This window comes from Haemaphysalis longicornis, unplaced genomic scaffold (genome assembly GCF_048455015.1).
Source record: "Haemaphysalis longicornis isolate Haplotype H1 unplaced genomic scaffold, Haemaphysalis longicornis Haplotype H1 scaffold_5, whole genome shotgun sequence".
Lineage (NCBI taxonomy): Eukaryota > Metazoa > Arthropoda > Arachnida > Ixodida > Ixodidae > Haemaphysalis > Haemaphysalis longicornis.
Window position 1 is genome coordinate 131,881,386 of NW_027526385.1, and position 22,351 is coordinate 131,903,736.

Genomic DNA, 22,351 nt, shown 5'->3' on the forward strand with positions numbered 1-22,351 from the left:
CAGGGCGTATAATAAAGCAAGACAAAAAAACTTCACCCGTATTTCCATAAAGAGGGCTCCTGGGTGGTTACATTCAATGCAAATAAGGTACTCACAACGGTCGCTTGCTCCAAATAAAGCCTAAAAAAAGTGGGTCATATTTTATGCTGTGTCGGGGGAGATGTGGCACTGTTACGGTTTTATGAAACCCAGCATGCTCGCTTCTTTTTGTTGGCCTAGCCTGCACGGATGACACTTGAATAATTGTTACCTGTAACTGACAGTTTGAGGTCGTTCTAAAAACCACTCCATTGTGTTAAAAAACACGGCTGACAGGACGCTCCGGAATACATTTCCCCGGCTGCGTCCACGTTTGTCAATTTGTTTGAGCGCTTCATCTCCAGGTTCTTTCTGTAACTTTAAGATGCGAGCACAAGTTCGCGCGACAGAACTTTGATTTCATTTCGGCTGAATAGCCATCTACCTTTAGAACAGCTGCTTGAGCAAAGTTCACTAAAATGCCTTTTCTAACTTTTTTCTGAATCGCCGTATGTCTGCGTTACAGGATACGGCAAATGCATGGTTGATTTACAAGTGACCATCGTAGTTAGGGGTGCTACACAACCTGTTGCCATAATCTTTTTGAGGGGCTGTGACATTGGTCTAGCCGGTAAGTGCGATCCATAACCTCTGCAATTGTGCTGGACGCATTTATAGCGGTGCTAAGTATGTATACTTAGTTGCTAGTTACATCTGAGGCAGTTTGAGTACTGTTGTTTCTCATCAGGTGCTTGCCACTTGCTAGCGTCCACTATAATAGAATGGCTGAAAGGCTTCGGAGCCGTGACAACAAATTCAGTGTTGCGTTTTAAACGGCCTGACGTTGCTTAACTTGAATTCTAGAAGAAACAAAAAGGAGGAAGTTGCAATTTGGATGAATCGCGTGCACCCGATGGGACAAAGAAGGGTTTACAGTTGCATCAGAAAATACACAGCACCAATTAGAAACTTACAAAAGTTGGGGAGTGCGCGTACTTTCTTGTTTTATATCGTCGCGTAAAACATTCAAACGCACGTTTCTAGAGAGGTATGTTTTACTAGCGGGACACTAAACACTATCTTGCTCAAAGCAGATTCAGCAATAAGGCGTAATATATTCTCAGCTATGAAAAAATTAACTTTAGAGGGGCAATGTTACCTTACACATTTGACGCTGGCGATTATACGGAAAGTTAATGTGTTGCGCAAGTTTACATAAACCGAGCCTATTTTGCAGCTGCCAAGCATTTCCAGAAGCAATTATGGTGCTTCGGTTTCAAAGTGTAGCAGTTATAACAGCTTTGGCACTGGTGGTGTTGCACTTCACGGTATCCTTAGCCCTTGACCCAAGGGAAGACCCATGGTGTGAAGCCCAGCGTAAGCTTCCGGAGGCGTCATTTCAGTTGAATGAAGAAGCTAAACGAAGGGAGACACACGGTGGCACTGGTGTGAGTTTGTTTCTGTTACCTTTATCTTCATTGCACCAAAAACTTTGAAAGGAGCAGTTATGTAACCGAGTGAAAGTATTTGGTAACATAAGCACCCGCTGGGAGAGGCCCAGAGGGGGGGGGGGAAGTTTGCTAGACAGATGTCGCAGTTGCAGCAGAACTTCTGATATATCGCTATTGACGTAAATTTTACTGGGGTCTTGCACGGTCTTTCAAGCTTGTTGGAACTATTTAAGCCTATTTTATTTAAACGTGTGTGAGCATTACAACCTAAACGTTGATCCGATGTAGTGGGCTAGAGAGTGTCAAAAACCTGTAAAAATTTTTGAGGGTACCGGGAGAGCAATCAAATGACGTTTTTTGAAAGGGATGAACATTAGTATGGTTAAGAAAATGGAGAGTAATTGCTCTAAAACCACCCAGAGATTTTTTCGTGACAAAGCCTTTGGCAATCTCGGGGTAGAAAGAGGGCTATCGAGACCATGATGCCGGCATTCATAGTCACAAGGGTTTGGCCCCGGCTCATGAAAGCGTGCAGAAATTACTCTACAAAAGTGGTTCACCGATGCTGTCGCATCGGTTAGTAATTGGTTTACAGAAAGCGGGAATCGCGGCTCAAGTGCACGACTGGTGGTTTACACTGGATGTACTGGATGCACACTGGACACATACTGGATGCACTGGACGCGCGACTCGTTGAAAACACGTGCAAGAGCCCAGTAAAATTTACGTAAATAGCGACTTGTAAGCATTCTGCAAAAGAATGTCTAGCTTCTGTCCAGCGAAGCGGCGTACTTAAACTGCAAAAATATTATCCGGTACAGTGAATGAACTGGACGCACGACTGGTTGTGCCTAGGCAATCTGTGTTAAGGCACCCTCTTTGTTAGAGACCCCAGGTCTTGCTATTATTGCGTGTAGATTTAAGGGTTACAGGCGTTGCGATATTTAGTGTGTAAAAAGAAACTTGAATATAACAAACCTGTTTTTTCGATTGTTGCAACGGAGTGTCGTTCAGGTAAGGCACAGAGTCAACGCCGAGTTGTTGGCTGGCCATTTTGAAATGTTTAATATAGCTGTGGTCGTTGTGAAAGGTGGAAAAATGCTGAGACATTATGTTCACATACGACGATAATTCATTTTAGAACACTTACATTCTCGCAATTGTTCCAGTGAGTCTCCGAGTCTAACAAAAATTAAGAAGCATGCGCTAACACGCTCCATTTGTCGTAAATTACGTGCCGTCGGACGAGAAAGCGACTGTGAGGAAAGTAATAACAAAATCAAAGTGTGACTGAGTGAGTGAAAGTCCTTTATTACCACAACGAGGGACAGGGTCGGAAGGGGGAGATGCGGCGAAAAGGGAAGAGAGAGGTGTTCAAGAAAGGGTATTTAATTGCGATCCTGGGAAGAAAAATGAGTTCTTGAATTCACAGCTAGAGATTTACGCGACGGCTAGTACATTCGGCTAGTTCACTTTTGAGTGCAAAGGGCGAAAGCAAGAGAGAAAGTTGTGGTCTTCATGTATATTGGGGGATCTCGGTGCGAGTTTGTACGGCGTGGAGCTTACATGTTTTAATTGGATGACCTACATAAATCTGTTGTGGTTTGAGACTGACCAGCACTGGTAGTAGTCAAATAAGGAGCTCATGAAAGAGTACCAAGCAGCAAGGGTGCATGGGCCACTTTCTTAGTCTATGTGTAAAAGAACGTTATGCGAGATGTTATATGAGAGGGAAGGATTGGATGCATATATAAACATGCTGTTTGAGGCGGTGGTAGCTATTTTACACAAAATGAAGGGCCACATAATACAAAGGTGGAGTTTAGTGGAATACCCCGAGGACAAGATGGAATTTCAGGCTTGCTTGGTACTTAAGCTGGGTCTGGGGAACAAACATATCGGGTGTATAACGCTGAGAGAAATATTACACCTTTTTTTAGTTTTACAGGTCCTGTAACCTCGAAATGCAGTGTGCTGTGCTTTTTGTGAACCCTAAAATATTTCAGCTGTTGGGAAAATTGTTCGGAAGAGCAATTCACACTCGACATTTTGTGCCACTACTTTGTACGCCCCATAGTTATCAATGGCGCCGAAGTAGCATGACTGAAGCAGCTACTGGCTTTATTAAGAGATATAAGGTGAAGCACAAGCAACCGTGTTTATTCTGAATATGTGCCGTATTCTATAATGAGGGCATAGCCCTGTGTTTTGCTATACCGCGTGTCCCTGTGCAGACATTTATGTGTTGGCTTTTGTTTGAGGGCTGTGAGAGTGACGTTGCGCAAGTAAAATTTCCGTATGACGGCCGACTCAAACATTTGTCATCTGTGTTTGCTTACACTTCGGCACTACACTTTTTACGACATGCATGTTCTAGCGGTGGGTTGGGTTGAGACCTTCTCTGCGTAGCGCAAGAATTACATTTTCGGTTTGATTGGTGCGTCAAAGCAGCCGCTCAAATGTAGGATAAATTATTTGCATTGCTGCAGGTACGGTTCATCCAAAATTACCTTGGTTATTGATGGGGACCAACAGAGGCTATCTAATCATTCAATAGTATTTATAGGATTGCTCATTCATGCGAAAAGAAATATTGCGCAGCCAAATGAACGTGATGGTATGTTTTTTGTAAGGTTGATCAGAATGCCGCAATGTGTTCACGCTGATCGATTTATGCGGGGCAGAAGCCGCCTTTTTCGGGAACCAATATTTATTTCACAGCATTCTTTGCCGAGTACCCCTGCGGCGAGGATGGTGCAACGCCCTGCATTAGCACAAAATAAATTATTTCCGAAAGTAACAAATTTAACCATACAATAATAACGTAACTGCGGATAATTGCCCGAACAGAATTTGGATAAATAAAAAAATACAAAAAACAAAATTGCCCCAAAATAAACTGACGAAATAAAAATGTGTATGTTATGCATCTACTCCAAAAACGAAGAGTAAACTAAACATGCCCGAAAGAAAAATACCGCTGGAAATCGGAATAAAAATAGCGGACGTAGTCAACAGTGCAGCGCGAAGCATTTCCACAAAAAAGGCATAATTGGCGGTAATTCACACATTTGTCGTTATAATGGCATAAACGGAGATTATTAGTTGAACGTTTGGGAAAGGGCCTTAATCGCTATTTTGGTGTAAATATACATCATTGTCGAAACGAAACACAAGAAATCTTACAACGATAGGCCAAGCGTATTTAACTACTCAGAGCCAAATCTGTCTGTAAGAACTCACAATCTAGACAAGAATCCTATGCATTAGTAGGCAACTAACTCTCTTAATTTCTAGAGATATTTTGCGTTGTGTGCTTTAAACCGCGGTGACAAGCAGGAAAAAAATATTGCTTGCAAAACGTGGCTTTGTTAGTGATGCAAATAATGTTCCGAATATTTCGAAATACCCATAGTTAGAGAGCTTGAAAACAATAGATATGACCCACAAGCGTGAATGCCTTTAATGCTTATTCCACAGTCCCCAAGGTTATTTCAAGTCGTACGCAGAAAAAGTTTGACGTGAGGACATAACATGAAAAAGGGACAGTAAAAGATTAATGAAATGCTGTTTTAACTTAGAGGCCATAGGATTCGTAGCTCTCTGAAATTTTGCTCAACGAGCAGCAATGGGTATTTGCTGAGAAATAAGTAAATAAAGCTGGCATTTGTCTCTCCCGCTTCCATTTTATTTCTCTGTGACGTAGTCATTGCGTCACAAAGTTCGACTTCAGCACCGGTGAGGTCCAGAGCGTAAACGCTAGCAACGGTAGGTTTTACGTGTTCAAGTCATGACCTTCTACGGAAACGTTTCCCTGGCAAAGGAGACTGGATTCGACATTTATAATTTTCTCCAACGAATGAGGAGCGATTCTAGACGCTCGAGCGGCTGTCTGCCAGCCTACACCGGCGTCCCAGACCCCAACAAGCCGGCTGCGAGCGAAGCAGTGTTGCCACCGCTGGGCGTCAGATATCCACTAAAAGTCATAAGAAATCCGCCAGATTCCGCTAGATTCTAAAACATACCCGCTAAATTTTCCGCTAGGGCCTATTTTATTAGAAAAACAGTGCCATTTCGTATGATAAATACCTTTATCATTCTTAGAATCTCCCCAAAACTGCGAGAGCTGAAATAACATATAAAAGAGTCTTCCAAAGAGTCTAACTAGAACACTTGAAGCTTCAGTGCGGCGGTGGTCGTCATTTGTCAACCTCATCACAGATGAGGCTAAAAGTTATAAATGTTCACACTATTGAAAAAAAGAACTCACAGGTCAACAAAAAACACATCGAGGTCTTCGTCGCCGCTGTCGTCGTCTGATATCATCTCTACAGGAACGCTGGTACTTGTTCAGGGACCAGAAAGGAGACTTGGTTGCACATACGTTGCAGATGTCCCGATGGCACTAAGAACTGCCGCGGGAAGTTCGTAATCAAAACAACGTTTCTGGTGTCGCTTCAGCCCCGCTCTTACGACGAAGATGGCGTTTCTAGTTTCAGGCTTCATCTTGTTCCGCAGCTTGGATTTTAGTATTTTAAGCTGACTAAACGTCCTCTCTACTTCGGCATTTGAATACGGCAGCACGAGCATCGACATGGCAAATCTGGCCAGCTCAGCGAACAGGTTTTAGCCGCAGGCGTCCTTACAGGAGTGAACTTCACACCAGAACGACTGCGTGGATGATATTTGCCTCCAGTTCAGGAGGGTGATTTTGCTCCACTGGTTTTAAATTTTTTCTATTGTCTCAGAGGGCACTGCCATTGCTTCCAGCAGAGGAATCAATGGCTCCTTCACGACGCACAAAGCGTTTTCGATCGATAAGAGTGATGTTTCCGGGAGAACTGTGATCTTGTAGGGAAGTCGTTGTCTGATTTGATCTACTAGTGTGGTAATAAACCTTATGCAGTTTCTCGCATCATAGCTTCATCTTCGAGAGAGAACCCGTCGGTCTTCTGAGCTTTCACGTTGTTAACGTACGTCTCAAACAGATATGGCTTGGGGTGTAGAAACTTTATAGGGGTCATCATTGCTGCACCGATGAGATAGATTATCATCATCGGTGCCTGTCATCTCGCGGGAGCAGCTCAGGCTCGAGCTGCTTCGTCTTCCTCTCATCCGCCATATTTCTAAATAGAAGCACCATCGTATCGCCGGGACGTCGCGGCTATTGGTCTCTCCTTATTTTACAGGGTTCAAGTGGTATGGCCAGATATGGCTTGGGGTTCAAGTGGTCCTCAAGTCTGCACGTCAGAACGTCAATCTGCTCTGTCGGAATTACGACTTTTTAAAACAAGCTTGAAAGCAAAGTCATAAGGTCTTTCTTGCAGGGCGATTTTGAATCGGTGCACTGCGTGAGGTATCCGCCAGAAATCCGCTATGTATGAAAATGGCCCGCCAAAAAATCCACTAGCCGCTAGACTAATTTTTTCCCCGTCAGGACAAAATGAAATCCGCCAGATTTAGCGGAAAATCCGCTAAATTGGCATCACTGGAGCGAAGCCCCTTGTGATGCGACCAGCGCCGTTTCAGATATCAAGCATGGCGTCCCGTGCTGGCGCGTTCGCTTCATCTCGTCTGGCAATCACTGCCATCTCATATTATCTTCTTTCGCGAGGCATGAACCTAGTGTTAAATAAACAGTCTCTTCATGGCAGCTGTGTCGGGTAGTCGTCAGTGCCCACGCTCCCTCTGCGCCCCTCCCCTCCCCCCCACCTAGAAAAAGTGAAGAGAGACGCATGCTTCACGGAGCATCGACGACGTCTCGAGGCGAATAGATTAGAACATGAGCGAATCGGTCAGCTAACCACCCGAAGTAAGTTCATTTCACGGAAGATAATGTTCAAAAGGGGCGCGCGGGCATGCTTTACCGGTAGCAATATCCGCGTGTTGAGAACAGGAGATTGGAAAGTCACGCGGGTCGCTTAACCGCCTGCATTTCATCTCGTTCCTTTTGTTGCTTCTAATGAAGGGTCTTCAGCCACTTGGTGCCAGGTTTTGCGTTTGCAGAAACTCGGGTGTTCACCGTCGTAGGTTATTCGCTAATTTCGCGCCACTACTTTTTGAAAACGAAACTGAAAGAATGATGGCTGACTGAATAGTGAGAGAAGGGGCCTGCATCACAGTGTATAAAAGCTGTAGTCTGTTTTTTAAATGCGATGAGCTCACAGAAAGCTTCGATCAACCTTTATTTCGCATGCTCAACAACATGAGCTCTCGCCGTTCACAACTTTGTGACGTCATAAACCATAGCACCCTAAGGCATGCAGGGCGTCATCCCTGTTTTAATGTTTCTGAATTTTTCTGTTTTATTAAACTGCTAGTTAGATTCTGGATTTAGATTCTGGACACAGTAATCTATCAATAAGGCCAAATTGTTTTCCCCGTTTTGTGTTTCTTTTAATAGTTCGTGCAGAATTGGTGATTTTATAAGCAGTATTTTTACGTTAATTTCTCGGTTGCATAAGTTGGCTGCATAAGGCTGATTGTGTAGCCATTTTTGAGGATCGATTGGCATGGCTTTTGTACTATTTTAGCAATCCAAAAGTCAAGCTTCAGTGCTTTATATTTTATTGATTTCTTTTATGTGGTCTACCTCCTGTGAGTTTAACGCGTCTATTTCTAGTACTGTCACTTGAAAATACGTATTTCTGGCCAATTACTTTTTTCTGTCCTAAAGTAATAAACAGTGTTGCATGAAACCTACCATACAGTATAGATTATGAGGTATTAAAATTGCTGTTTTATTTTCGCAGTTACAAGAATGCTATGGTGACGGTCTGGGATGTTTTAAAGTTGGAAATGATCTCACTCATGGCGATGGACTCCCAAGGTCGCCACACCAAGTACAGACTGTGACAACCATTTTCACGAATTCAGGCAGATCGGCTCCTCGTGTTCTTAGCTACACGGATAAAAATTCATTTTATAGTTTAGAAGGATTGGATGCGACCAAAGGCCTCAAGGTTGTCTTTCATGGATTCAAACAAGACGGAAGTAACATGTGGATAAAAGAAATCACCGCAATATTTATGAAAGCGGTAAGTTGCGGGACACGAAAATCGTGCATTAATTTCTGGCAATGTTGCTGCGTATTCATTTCTTATTTTTTCATATACCTACATCGCTCTTACCTATCATTAGTTTAGGGAGACGGCGCACACAAATGGATATAATGACTGCCAAGAGTTAACGCGGTGTGATAAAAGCAGACAACGTAGGCATGCACTCAGAGACACCGCACATGCGCGCAAAGCATGTGCGAGTACATGAAGATAGCAAAAGAACCAGCGGTACCAGATAATCATCGCAATTATCAATGCCGCCAGAGAAGCAGCGGTATTTTATACTTTTATTGATAGAAATGACCCTATATAGAAAAGTATAAATATACACGAAACAATCACAAACCGCGAAAGGTTCATTTGGATAGGACAGAAATGGTACAAGGGACCAAATTCAAATATTAAGCATGAAACGCTGTAAATTAGTAAAAAAAAAGATGTAGGTGGGGCGACGACAATAGGTTCAGATAAACTGTTCCAGTAATGAATACTTCTTTGACAAAATCCATATTTAAAAGGTTTTAAATATGGCTTTTGTTTTAAATATACATTTTGTTTTGTTTTTAAATATGCAATGTTTTAGGCTTTTCACAGTAACCCAGAAGAAAGAACAATGAACTATGTGAATTTAGTAAACAGAGATTACAGGTTGATGTTGTCAGTGTACGAAAGAAGCGCACATATAACATAGCAAGAATGGACACAAACATAGGTAATTTATTGTTTAACAAAGAAGCAAACAAAACAGTGCCCAGAAGTAGCTTTTTAACAAACCCTATTTCAAACTAAGACCGCTCAGATCAATTACTTCTCTACAGCGCTTCTTCGTTCATCACGCAGGACGAAATGAGGATAATCATCATGCGCACACAAAAAAAAAACACAACACACGCACACACACATACACAACACACACACACACAAACACACACACACGCACGAACGCACGCACGCACGCAAACGTTCACTCGTACAGGCACACACACGCGCGCGCACGCACACAGAAAAAACACCCGCACATGCATACACAAAGACCCTTTTATAGTTCCACCTGCATTAGAAAGGAAGTGACGGGCCGACACCGCCGCTTTTCGAAGCACGGAGTTTAAAGCCCTCTCGTTGTATCGCTCCATATCTAAAACTTCGTCCCGAAATCGAGTGAAGTACCAGGGAAAGAGAAGAATTAAGCTTTATTCGCCGCCAATACGAGCCTGGGATCGACTTTGCAAGTATTCTTATCTCGAGAAGAGAGCAATAGAACCAAAAGCGGTTGCCGGGCTTGCGTTTTACGCATGAGCGCACGTGGGATTGAGGACTTCTGTAGCTCTTTTCGGCAGTTTCGGGAGGTAGACACTGTTGGCCTCATCAACACTCCGGCCTTGCATTCCAGTGAAAGTGTCTTACGCAAATCCACCGATTGAATTGGGCCTGAAAATGGGGGCTTGAGGCACAACTCCCACAGAAGTCTGCACCGGTCTCTATGGCTGACAAAAGCAAGAATACCTTTTTCATATATCATAGGTTCTCTCCACGACTTTCTGCAAACGAAGATGCGATAAGGGCGTCTGACAATGAGGAGAAGCAATACCAGAAGGATGTCCGCATAGAAGAATTGAAGCGTACGTTTTGTCCAGATCATGCCCTCTATATGCGTCATTTTGAGGTCCTACGAGAGGCGTCAAGATCCACTCGTTCTCCTGTCACTTTTGACGCCCCATAACAAGCGGTCGGTGTCTGTTCCTGAAACAGTATCCATAGAAAGGAGCGGAATCTCAGCGCGAACTAGGGGGAAGGACGATTCCCGGGTTTTTGCTGGAAAATCGATGTTGGAAAACCGCTCCTCGGCTTCCTGTGGCGCCCAAGGAAGGAGAAGCAAAACCAGGCACGCATGTCAGTAAGCGTTTTGTTCTTTTTTCTTTGTAAATTTCAAACAACAAGACGCTCACTGAAATGGATGCCTGGTGCCTGGGTTTGCCTCTTCTTACTTGGGAGACGGAAAACCACAGCTTGGGGAAATATGGTTTCCACCGCAGAAGGCGAATCAGCGAACGCTGGTAGCATTCAAAGCGTTTCGCACGACAGTTTCTACATCGTAGAAAAATTATTGCAATACGGCTGCGGGAATATTCGAAACTCTCGAATACTGAAGCGAATAGAGCGATATTCGATTAAGTTTAGTATAAAAACTATTTAAAAATTTCAAATTCAGTTGCTTATCAATTGATGTATATAGGTGCGTAAAATAAATGTCTAAAGGCTAAATATTTGTCGGCAACACTCCTGCGAGGCTTGTAATAGCGAATTCTTTATGTATTTGAGGCGAGTAGATTGGAACAATGCGCTGATTTTTCAAGTTCACAAATCTCCGCACATACAAAATCGCTCGTAAGGAAAATTTTCAGCGATTTAAAGGGACCTGCAACTAAATGGGTACCCTATGCATTTTATACCCAAAGAAGCTAACAAAGTTATGACCAGAAATCAGGGACACCTTCAACGATGTCGACGAGGACACCTTCTAAGCCTGCCGCGGAGAGTGTAATTCTCTGCAGGCTACATGCACAGAAGGCAGACAAAGCATCGGAATGATTTTATCGAGGACTACGCGAAAACAAACCCGATTACGGAGCATTTCCAAAAGACTGGACTGGTCGTTGACTGGGATGAGTTGAGTGTCTTGACTACTGAGCGTAGTCACCTTTACACTTTGCTGCTTAACTCGCCCTCATTCCGATAACTCCAAAAATTACAACAGAATGGAGGGCAGTCGGCCCCACAGGTATGCCGTGACTACTCCACATGATTCATATAAAGTCAAACCCGGCTATAACGAACCCGGATAGAGCGAATTACGCTATATATCGAACTAAAATAATTCAGTTAAACAATGGGAAACATATTTCTTATAACGAAGTTCACATCCGATATATCGAACTCTGGGCGCCTAGAATGGCCAACGAAATGCATGATCTCGGAGCGGCGATTGAGATGTGGATTGGCCGCGACCTCGGAGCAAGAACCGCGACTGAGACGTTGCGCCTCGCACGGAGCGACGTGACGCCCAATACTTTCCGGAACTGTTTCCGATGCGCGGGACTCGCGACGGAACTCACCCATTCAGTGAGGGCGGACCAAGACAGCAGCATCGGTGAACTGTGGGAAGAGCTCGCCAACGTTCCCGATGATGTCGACAGTGAAATCCGTCCGACGCTTATAATGAAGCGCTTTCGGCAGTCGATGTGCTCCGCCAATGCTTCTTGGATTTTTGAGGACTTGGACTCGAACTGGTGCAAACAATGTTTCGTGTAGAGAATGCTATGCTAGTTGAAGCCGCCAAAACGAAAGTGAAAACAAAAATCACCGTTTTTTTTTGCAACGTGGGCAGTTAAGGCGGAAAGTAGATTTGATATTTGCAATAAATGAATTTTGGTCTGGTAATGGCTACGGTACTGTGTTCGTTTCTGCGCACGCTGATGGCGGAGTTGGGTAGGGCGCGGGGGGCTCGCGCGGATTGCGAACTCGTAACAATAGGCTCGTTATAGGACGGTTCGGTTATATCGAACTATTGGATTTATCGAAGTAATCGCGGTGCATATTGCAGTTCGCTATAAACGGGTTCGACTGTATTAGATAATTCCCAGTCTTTGATGATGGCAAACGTGGTACCCGTAGGGGTTTCGAAGCGTCGTCAGTTAAGGTTTTACTTGCTCACTGTAGTTTTTATTGCCTGCAAGTTTTTGCCTAACGAGATTGTATTCCGTCGAAACTGGACTGAGTTTCTCTTACCGTAGATTGTAAGGCATTATTTGTGGTCTACAAATTCACCACGCACCCCGTAATAGGAGCACATCTTCTGCGAAGCACTAGGGTTGCATTCCATCGTAACCTCGGAAGCACCGACAGAGTACAGTTATACGTTGCACTCTGTACCCTTCTTTCCTCAAAAAAAAAATGACGAATCCTACCCATGGGTGGGGATCGACTGGAAGCGAAGGTTAAATTGCATGCTGTTTTGAATTCTTCCCTCACAAATTTGTGTGAAGTATTTCTTCGAATCGCCACAAAACGTGCTGCTATCGCACGGCCACAAGACTATTTGGTAGTTCAGTTGATGGTTCGGTCGATGGCCTAACGGTGGTCGGTGGTGCTCTCGTCAGATCCGCCAAACCACACGAGGCACTTGATTGACCTTGGGTGAGCTTGAAGTTGAGAGGGACGCCACAGGGTATACTGATTTTGTACGTGGAGCAATGAGCTTGCCTAAATTTATTTAAATCGAATAATATTCTGTATCGTTAGATTGACTTTAGGAACAAGGGAGAATATATTCGATTTGAATTTCCTGCAGGGCTACACTGTCATAGTGGTCGATTGGGAGTCCGGACAAAGCGCGCTAAAACCCTCGGAAAGCGCTAAGGACACGGCGATGGTTGGTCGGCAAGCATCGGCGGTGGTGCGTTTGCTCATGCACAGTTACCCAGGGTGGATTCATGCATATCAGATACACGCAATCGGATTCAGCATGGGAGCTCACGCTGCCGGATTCTTCGGTCGACATTTCGCAGCAATGACGGGACAAAAGATCGGAAGGATAACAGGTAGGCTGATTTTAAAATTGGGCCGGAGGAAAAGAAAAACCTTTGACTGACTGTTTTGAGAAGATTTTGCCGGGAAGTGTTTAGAGCATATCAGCTAAGCTGTCCGAAGTTTGTTGGTGCTGGAATGCATAGTATTCTGCCGTGTTGTGACTCCATGTAAACAGGCGAGAGAGGTGTACGAGAGACCAACAGTTTGCAGTTTTAGGCAAACTAGGTGGGCTGTTATCAATGCAAACGAGATTGCAGCGCTCAAGACCTAGAGGGATGTCATAACCTTGATTGAGTGACAAATAAATGCCATACCTAAATTACAGGGTATGTTTTCTCAAAGTTTAGAGGTGTTCTTCAGCTTCCAGCTGATGATGGCAAGCAGAATAGCGTTTATGGGATCTTTGTTTTTTGCACGGTTTTGTAGATTGCTTGCCCAACAACACAATTATTTGCACTGTCCAATAATTACAAGTAGTAGCGGGCGCTTTTAAAGCGCCTACTGTTACTTTACTTTCTAATACTGTCAAGAGGAGCAACATACAGAAAATATCGCAGTTTTATTTCGCTAAACAGGTCTAGGTCAGCATTGTGGGTATGATTTACTGCTTACTTTCTCCTGTAGTGTTAGCTCTGTGCCTTTTGTTGTTATATATTTTGTTTTATATTACACTCTGATCGGACATGTACCTAACCCGAAGAAGATAACAAATTTTTTAGAAATAAATCAACCACGAAATACATAGAACAAATTAGTGAAAAATAAGTCCATCAGCTTACGGACAATTGTAAAATCTTTTTAACATAGGACAATAAAGCGATGCTAAAATTACAAGATCAGAATGACAGTTTCTTTAGATTGGCTTTGGAATAGTTAGTGAAAAATTATCCCGGCCACAATAAAAAAAGTGCAAGCACGCAATCAGTGCACGAGTAAATGACTGTGAGTTGTAGTGGGTTCAATAGAACTGATTTGATCCGCGTATTTTACACACACAAAAGACGCATTTTGTCTGTGCTAACAGCATTTCAGCTGATACAGGGAGCATTGTGAAGCCGCATGGTTCCCAAGCCACACAAAATCATGGGACGTTGTATTGAAGATTCATTTCATGTGTGTATGCACACCTCACTTTCCTCATTTTTGTCATTGGGCGGGCCCAAGTAAATCATCCATGCTGTCTACAAGTCTCTGCACCGAACTGTTTATTATATGCGCCTGTAGCCTCTTACCCTCTTCCTTCTTTCACGTCTCTGATGGTTGCGGAGGCACACATACACGTCAACAACCGCGTCCCATCCCACTAACCTGACCATCGCCCTTGTTACGAATGAGCCCGCGGCTGGGCTTCATTTTAATGCTCCTCGGCTGTGCGGCGAAGCCTCCACTACGTGCGCCGTTCAAGCAGGCCCCCTTTGCAGTTGACTCACGCTTGCAGCAAGCTCCGACAAGCCTGGATCTCTGGTGCCTATCTGTCGGCGCGATCAAACTTCAGTGGCGTGCCGACGCAACAGGCCGAGACTTGCCCCAAGGACGCACGCAGAAGCCCTGCGTCCGATGAGGAGACCTCCCCTCTATCGGACTCAGCGTGCGCCGCTACTATTGACTGCTCGTGAACTCTGGAAAGAGTGGTGTGTTTGTCTGTGCCGTTAGTGTCGGGTGCACAATCTAGAGGGAACGCTTGTTTATACCGTTTGCGCTTTGGGTATAAATACGACCTCCCCAAGCGCTATAGTTCATTCCTGTTTGAGCAGTGAATCAGTGCTGTCACTCTGCTCGAGTCCTGTACTGTAACCTCGCCCGTCGGGGTATTAAGCTCGTGGTCCGCGGTAAACCATGCTGAGTTCTTCGCGGCTCCGCGGCGACGGTAGACATGATCCACCCTTCGTACGTTGAACCGGATCAGCTGACGGGACAGAGTGTTTGGGTGAAGCAGGCCGTGGCAGCACGAAACGTGCGCCTGCCGATTGCTAAGATCAGCATCGGAGGTCCGTTTGGTGAACTTGTCACGCAGGCAGCAGTATCCCCACAACTTCTTCCGGAATACAGGTACCTATTCTCGAACAGGTCGGATCAGCTGTTACGGAAAAGGGTACAATTTCGAGAAACTGCCGTGGAAAGAATCAGCTGGGGTCGCTGCAAGGGGCTCAAGTAACGATAGTGTCGCCACCTCGGAGAGGAATGGGGAGACTCAGACAGATAGCGAGGATGGGGCATTTCCGGAGGCTCACGACAGAGGGCAGCGTTAGAACACTGTGTGTAAGGCCCGTACTGTGAGCGCAGATGTATAAGCGTCGTCGTGTTCGCAGTGCTCAGGTTAACGGGAGGCCTTGAAAACAGCTACCGACCCAAACGCACGCAGTTCGCAGGCGAACGACGTTCCGCGGGAAAGCCGAAACCGTGACGTTAGCGAAAGGAGGCAACACGGGTCCGTTGAACCGAGCTACGCTGGGGCAGAGCCGGAAGTCGAGACACTGAATGATTTTCACGGTGCAGGTAAGCTTGACGACGCCGCCGCAACTGAGCGAGTCGCTAGCGCAACTCACATTCTCGATGTTGAGCCACGGCCAGCCGAGCACGTAGCGATTCCGGTGTCGCCTGGGGTTGAGCCGTCTTCTAAGACCGGGCCGCCTGTACCTAGCTTGGCGTTGACAGCCGGAAAAAAGAGCGAAAACACCCTCTAGTGCTCGCTCAGCGACAGTATAGCAAAAATGCGACAAGCGCTCCTATGCGGGCCTGCCGAGTGGCAGCGCCGCACGCACGCTTTGCGCCGGGTCTCAGTGGACCTCGGAGCGGCCGAGAACGAAAGCGGGTTCCTTGCTCGAGCGGTGGAAAGTAGAGCAGTTTTCTCCGCGCGCTCGAGGCACATCTCGGAAGAAGGCCGATGTCCTCTCGACCGGTCGCAGCAGTGTTCAGAGGATGGGCGCACCTAAGGTGCGAATCAAAAGGGGGAAAGCTCGGGGAAATGACGAGAGCTCACTTCAAGCTCTCAGCGCGAACCTGTGGACGCCTGCCTTTCCCATTTCATTGTTTTTCCTGAAGTAGGTTTCGCCCTTACGATTACGTTTCTTTTGTGGGACATTTCCAATCACACGAAATGTCATCTTTCAAGTTTGTGGGCTTGTCTAATGTACTGCTGGGCAAAAATATAACTAGTGTAGTTAGTTATTAGCGTATTTTATCGCAACTAAAATCATGGTAGATCTTCAGTGTGGATTTGTCTTCGCACTTGCCGGCGCTGCGGTTGTGTCTTCCTGTGTTGTTCGGTTGCTTGCCTGACCAAGCCAGAGACGTTGTTAGCAGGCCACTATTCATCCAGTGACCGGCCCCAGTGAAGCTCTAGCATGGTGTCGTACAGCCCAGGCCTGGAGTCGAGCATATGGCGAGCACTTCTCTCCGAAAGCATCCCTCAGGACAACAATTGAAGACCTTTATCCATCAGAATCTCGGGCCCCCGGCGGAGAAACTGTTACGAATCAGCCCGCCGCTGGACTTCGTTTCAATACTCCTCGTCTGTGCGGCGAAGCCACGACTACGTACGCAGTTCAAGCACGCCCCCATTGTCGATGGCTCACGCTTGCAGCAAGCTCCGACAAGCCTGGATCTCTGGCGCCTATCTATCGGCGCGATCAAACTTCAGTGGCGTGCCGACGCAACAGGCCGATACTTGCCCCCAAGGACGCACGCAGAAGCCCTGCGTCCGCTGAGGAGACCTCCTCTCTCCCCTCTCTCGGACTTAGCGCGCGCCACTACTGCAGACTGCTCACAAACTCTGGAAAGAGTGGTGTGTGCGTCTGTGTCGTTAGTATCGGGTGGACAATCTAGAGGGAACGCTTGTTTCGACCGTTGGCGCTTTTGGTATAAATGCGACCCCCCCCCCAAGCGCTATAGATCATTCCTGTTTGAGCAGTGATTCAATGCTGTCATCACTCTGCTCGCTGCTCGAGTCCTGTACTGTAACCTCGCCCGTCGGGGCATTGTTCTTTGGCTTCGACTCATCTCTCGCTATGAAGTAAGCAAGTTACGTTTTGGCTACGGCTTCTGGATTTCTTCACGGCTGCAACGGCCTTCCCGTACGCAGCAACGGGTTGTCAACGGTGGGATGACAACGTCGCAACACCCTGTTACCCTACTGCGGAGAGACGTCATGGGCTGAAAACACGCGCCCTATTTCTTCTCCGCTGTACTGCCGTTTCTTCTTACCAGCCGTGCTAAAACTGTGTTGCAATGCCGAATGCTAATGCGAAATTCGAAACATTTACAAACACGTCCACGAGCAAGCGGTCTTGTTTTCAGTATTTTACTACAGCCGTAGAAGCAATACGCCCATGAAGCTATAGTCCTGCTTTGAGTCTCTTAACAGGTTCACTTCAACGTCCTAACGTGCCAGTCACTCTTGGGCCGTCTATGGCCTGGAATATTTTTTTCATTAAGCAACATCATTGAGCGCACCTGGAAACCAATACAACAAATATTTGGACGTATCGCCAGAAGCAAATAAATAAATAAATAAATAAATAAATAAATAAATAAATAAATAAATAAATAAATAAATAAATAAATAAATAAATAAATAAATAAATAAATAAATAAATCAGCCTGCTCGTACGAAAAAAAGTACAAGGTTTCACGTCCGATTTAGAATTTATTGCTTCCAGTCGCCCTCACTTCTTTTTTTTTGCTTGTAGGACTGGACCCGGCATCGGTATATTTCGAAGGAAAAATTGGGCACTTAACCAAGAATGATGCTCTTTTTGTTGATGTCATCCACACATCTGCGGGACACAGCCTCGCCAGACTGAAGCTTGGATTTGCGAAACCACTGGGACACGTCGATTTTTATCCAAACGGAGGAAGCTGGCAGCCAGGGTGCAGATGGAGCCGTAAGTAAAAAAAATGATTTGAGCGCTCTGAAAGAAAAGAAGCCCTGAAACAGAACTATGAGTGGTGGGTTCGGTATTCAGTAAATATACAGTAAATAATAACTGTACGTATAGCTGTACTTGAGGGTATATGGACAGACTTGAATCGTAATAATCAAAGGTTCTCGTTTTGAAAACCTCGGTCAACAGAAAACGCTTGGCGCTGGCTTCTTCTCGAACAGTGTGCAAGATTATGACTAACAATGGACAGCGATCCCTAACGTTTGCTGTTTAAGTGCGCGATGTGCACCGTGCACGCAGTTTTTTTCACGGTGTTGGGGAGATCTCGATTATGAGTACTCCTTGGCAGTATAAAATAAAAACACGCGCACAGTTACACGTGCTGGTGATCATACAACTGGCGTTTACTGATACAAAATTACTCGGGACCCTTACGTAGGCTCATGTATTTTGAAGTTGAAGGCATGGTGATACTTATTAACAACTTCTTTATGGCTAAATCGTATTTGCGTCAATTGTTTGCTTTCGTTTATGGTGGCTTGATACAAATTACTTCGACCGGCTTCTGTGAGGCTTCACCGTCCATACGTCTGTTTCTTTGCTTTCATTTCGTGGTCTTACGCCGGAATTTACGTCAGCAAGCACGCTGGCACACGCCACGGCCACCTTGGAGTCAGGGTTCTGCGTGGCTGATGTGCACCTATGTTGGAAACTCACGCGCTATCACGTCGAGGTGTCACGCGGGATGCGCGATTCTACAAGTTTTACGCTTGAGATTCAGTTTTATAAATTTCGTCAAGCGGGCATATCAGCCCCAGAAAGCTGCCGATTCCGAGAATTTCCCGCGTGAGCATGTGCTGGAAAGAAAGGAACAAACAACAACTTTGTTCGACCACTTGCAACGCCCTGGGAGAACGGAGTCGGTAGAGCATCGGGTGCTACTTTGAAGAGTCTTGTTTAAGAATAATTGGATAACACGTGTTTTTTATTTACTTTTTCGAGTGGCCGTCATTTTCTTGACCCGCAAGCAACCACAACGGCACTTTTTCGCAAAATGGGGCAGTTATGTATATCGCCTTAAAAATGACATTTTACGGCCACTTTGTATTGGCTGATTAATGAGTGGTATGGTGGCACGTGGATTTTTTTATTTATGTCCAGTAGCGCTGAGCTATGTTTCACGAAAAAATGCGAAGATAGCACTTCCAACACAACCGAAGCAGAAGCCACGTTAGACGAGATGCTCTTGTGCTCCGTTTTCTCCTAAGCCAAGTGCTTGTGCTTTTATTGGCTAAGTACCGCGTGCAAAGGGCTATACAACAGAAAGAGAGGTGGCTCCGTAAAACTAAATCAATTGCAGCTCACCTTGGGTGCTAACATGTAACAAAAATAACTAGTAGATAGAGGGGCACGTGTTCTCAGCATTCTGTTCAACCCTGCAGGGCGGAGACTTGAGGCAAGGCTTGGAAACACTACTCAACACAATGACGCAAAAAAATTCCCTCGCATTTCCCCGAGGGGGAGAATGTGAAACTGCGAATGCACGGTTGTCGGCCCGCTTGCGGCGCTTGCGCTCGGCCCCCGCAGCCCACCGCCTCGCCGCCTTCTCTTCCATCTCTTCCATCGGGTTTGTAGTATCACGTGTAAACCACGCAGTTATCAAGCCGCTATAACGCCGCTGAGTCGCCAACGCACGCCGCTGACGACGTAGTTTGAATGCGTTAAAGATATAAGGCGCGTCACTAACACTGATATCACCGTCGCGTCCGTGGCTTGGTCGGTAGAGCGTCGCGCTGCGGCCGCAAAGTCCTCGGATCGAAACCTGGCGCCGGATGCTGTTTCTTTTTTAAATATAGAGGAGCACTGCGGACGCCGCCGCCGCCGGCGGTGGATGGTTTGGGGTCGCTTATAAAGTGCATTCGCACTTAAAAATATATGAGCCATTGTATCCGACTTGAGTGGACGGAAGGTGGAGCAAGCCGGCCGGGGAGGGTAGGGGGGATGCAAAGCTGCACTCCTGTCTCCCGTTTCTACTCGTCGTGGTTTGCCTTCCGGAAATGACGCCATACTGGGGTGCCAGGCTGTTCCCGTATTGGTTACGTGGTGGCCTCGAAGCGTTCGTGTTTTATGAGATCATGACGAACCAATAACAGTTCGGCTAATTCGAAAACATTTGCACGTGTTCAATACTGTCTCTATTTGCAGATTGTTGAATACTGTCTCTATAGAGACAGTATTCAACAATCTGTCAGTTGATCGCAGCAGTGTCGCGAATCACTTTACCGGAATTCTGCGGGGTTATGGAGCCTGCAGAGGGAGGTCATCTTTACCGATTTTCTTTACGGGTCGTGTGCACCGAGCTGCGGTGCCGCTCCGACCGTAATGTGCGTGACAGCCCACGTTCGTTTTGTGCAAGTATGTCGTATATTCCCGGAGGAGTTTTGAAAGCCATATGCGCCAATTTTAGCTTTGTTTTCACACGAACCTACACAATATCTGTTTCCAGGTATTGCCGGTACAATGGGACATGGCAAAATGGTAAAATGGGACATAGGAAATGGTAAAATGGTATGGGTAAAATATGTTCAGGCTCTCGTTTAAAGGATTTATTTTTAAAAACGCTCCCTTCCAGGATGTTTTTTTTAAATATGATTTGCCAATCAGTAGCTGATTTCTACGCAAACTGTTCGTAACGCAGCGACTTAATGCGAAGCACTGTCTACCGACTTTTTGATGCCAAGGCTGAAAGCCTAGGTACTTAATAAAAGTGATTACTTTGAACCCATATCATTACACTTAGCTAGAATGGTATTTTCAGAAAAAAATTTGGGTACTATGACTTTTGAGTTACCCGCTGTTTTAATACCTCAAGTGCGTTGTTTGAAGAGGAAAACATAAAAAACCTGAATAGTACACGTTAATTACGTCGATAATAACACTTCTTTACTTTGTTTGAGCAATCAGTGTGACGATAGTCAACGTGTCAAACATTTTTCTGGATGAAGGTTAATTAATTGTCAGGACATTTTATGTAAATGAATGATTACGTAATTGTATAATAAAACCGTAAACTACATGACAGCAGAAATATTGTAGGTGTGTGCGCACTCCGCTCAATGAATAAAATTTTCTCCTTACTCTTTTAGCAGTGTACCCCTGCAGCCACCGAAGAGCCACCAGGCTGTTTGTGGCGTCCCTAAAGTATCCCAGATGTCGATTCACATCGTGGCCTTGCCCGCGTGGCTACCAGCAGGCTCTCGCCCAAGACTGCCCCCGAAGAAGCGATCCTTGGAAAACTGGTCGGATGGGATATTTCAGTGTGACTGCGCCCGGAAGAGGAGTTCAATATCTTCGAACGTATGCACGTGAACCATACTGCGAAAACTGAGAGGCGCCTATCTTCCGGAATGTTCGTCTGTGTATCGTTTCCTAGGTAACTTTGCCGTGGCGCAATGTTTGGTGCCACTAAAACAGCGAAGAAATAATTTAAATAACGTTTTTTTGTTATTCTACCGAAGTAAGTGTCTCGCCCTATTTTGGATGTTCAATAAAAATGCCAAGTTCTTGAACACCCATATGAGTTTGAAATCACGCGTATTGCCTACTTTCTCAAGTGTGTATTGCGATGTCGGAGCACCAAGTGATCAAGAATTTGTCTCAAGAGGTGTTTTCTAGCAAAATGATGTGAAGCGCTGTCCTTGCAGGATACAAATACCTTACCCCCTGCGTTTTGTGTGGTAGCAGCTCTGAATCTGAAAGGTGTGATCGGGTTTTGAACAATAGATATTGTTATTATACATAATTTAAATTGGTTGTCTTCTATTAGCAGAATACAAGAACTTATTAGTATTTAAGCATGGCTCCTGTGTGTGCAATACGAAGAATAACAGCGTTCTTAGCACAAGTATATCTGCCACCTCACCAGAGGCGAGTACCTCAGTGAGCTTTCTTAAAAGCTTTGAGCATCTTATTTGGCATTGCTTTAATTTGGTTCCTGCGCTAGCCTCGTCCGTACGAGATACCAATTAGGGCTTTTGATAAAGAATACGCGCACTAGAGAGAAGTGGCTGCCCTCATTGGAAAAATACACTTCGAACTTTTACGCAGCGAACTATACTTTAATGCGGTTAGTTTCCGAAAGCGGAGCTTTGTAAAGCAGTCAGGCTGTTTAATTTCTTAGAAGAGGGATCGGAAGCCTTTTCAGGCGGAAGGCCGAGTTGCATGAAGTCGTCGCGAAGGCCAGCTGGTTAATGGGGGGAGGGAAGGGGGTGCTTTGTAGGCAAAGAGAAAAATTAGGGAAATTGATAATACTATACAAAACTGGAAGATGGGGGACAATGCCGAGTGGAAA

The 22,351-nt window shown here is 45.4% G+C and overlaps 1 long non-coding RNA gene across 2 annotated transcripts; it reads left to right on the forward strand.

Moving 5' to 3' along the window:
* Positions 1 to 344: 344 nt before the first annotated feature.
* Positions 345 to 21,421, forward strand: LOC144139400 (uncharacterized). 2 transcript variants are annotated; one of them, XR_013316185.1, is made up of 6 exons: positions 345 to 649; positions 1,256 to 1,466; positions 8,222 to 8,506; positions 12,879 to 13,128; positions 17,806 to 18,000; positions 21,147 to 21,421. It is a non-coding gene; the product is annotated as an uncharacterized LOC144139400 (long non-coding RNA). The 2 variants fall into 2 exon arrangements; XR_013316186.1 differs by having other exon boundaries at positions 1,357 to 1,466.
* Positions 21,422 to 22,351: the final 930 nt, after the last annotated feature.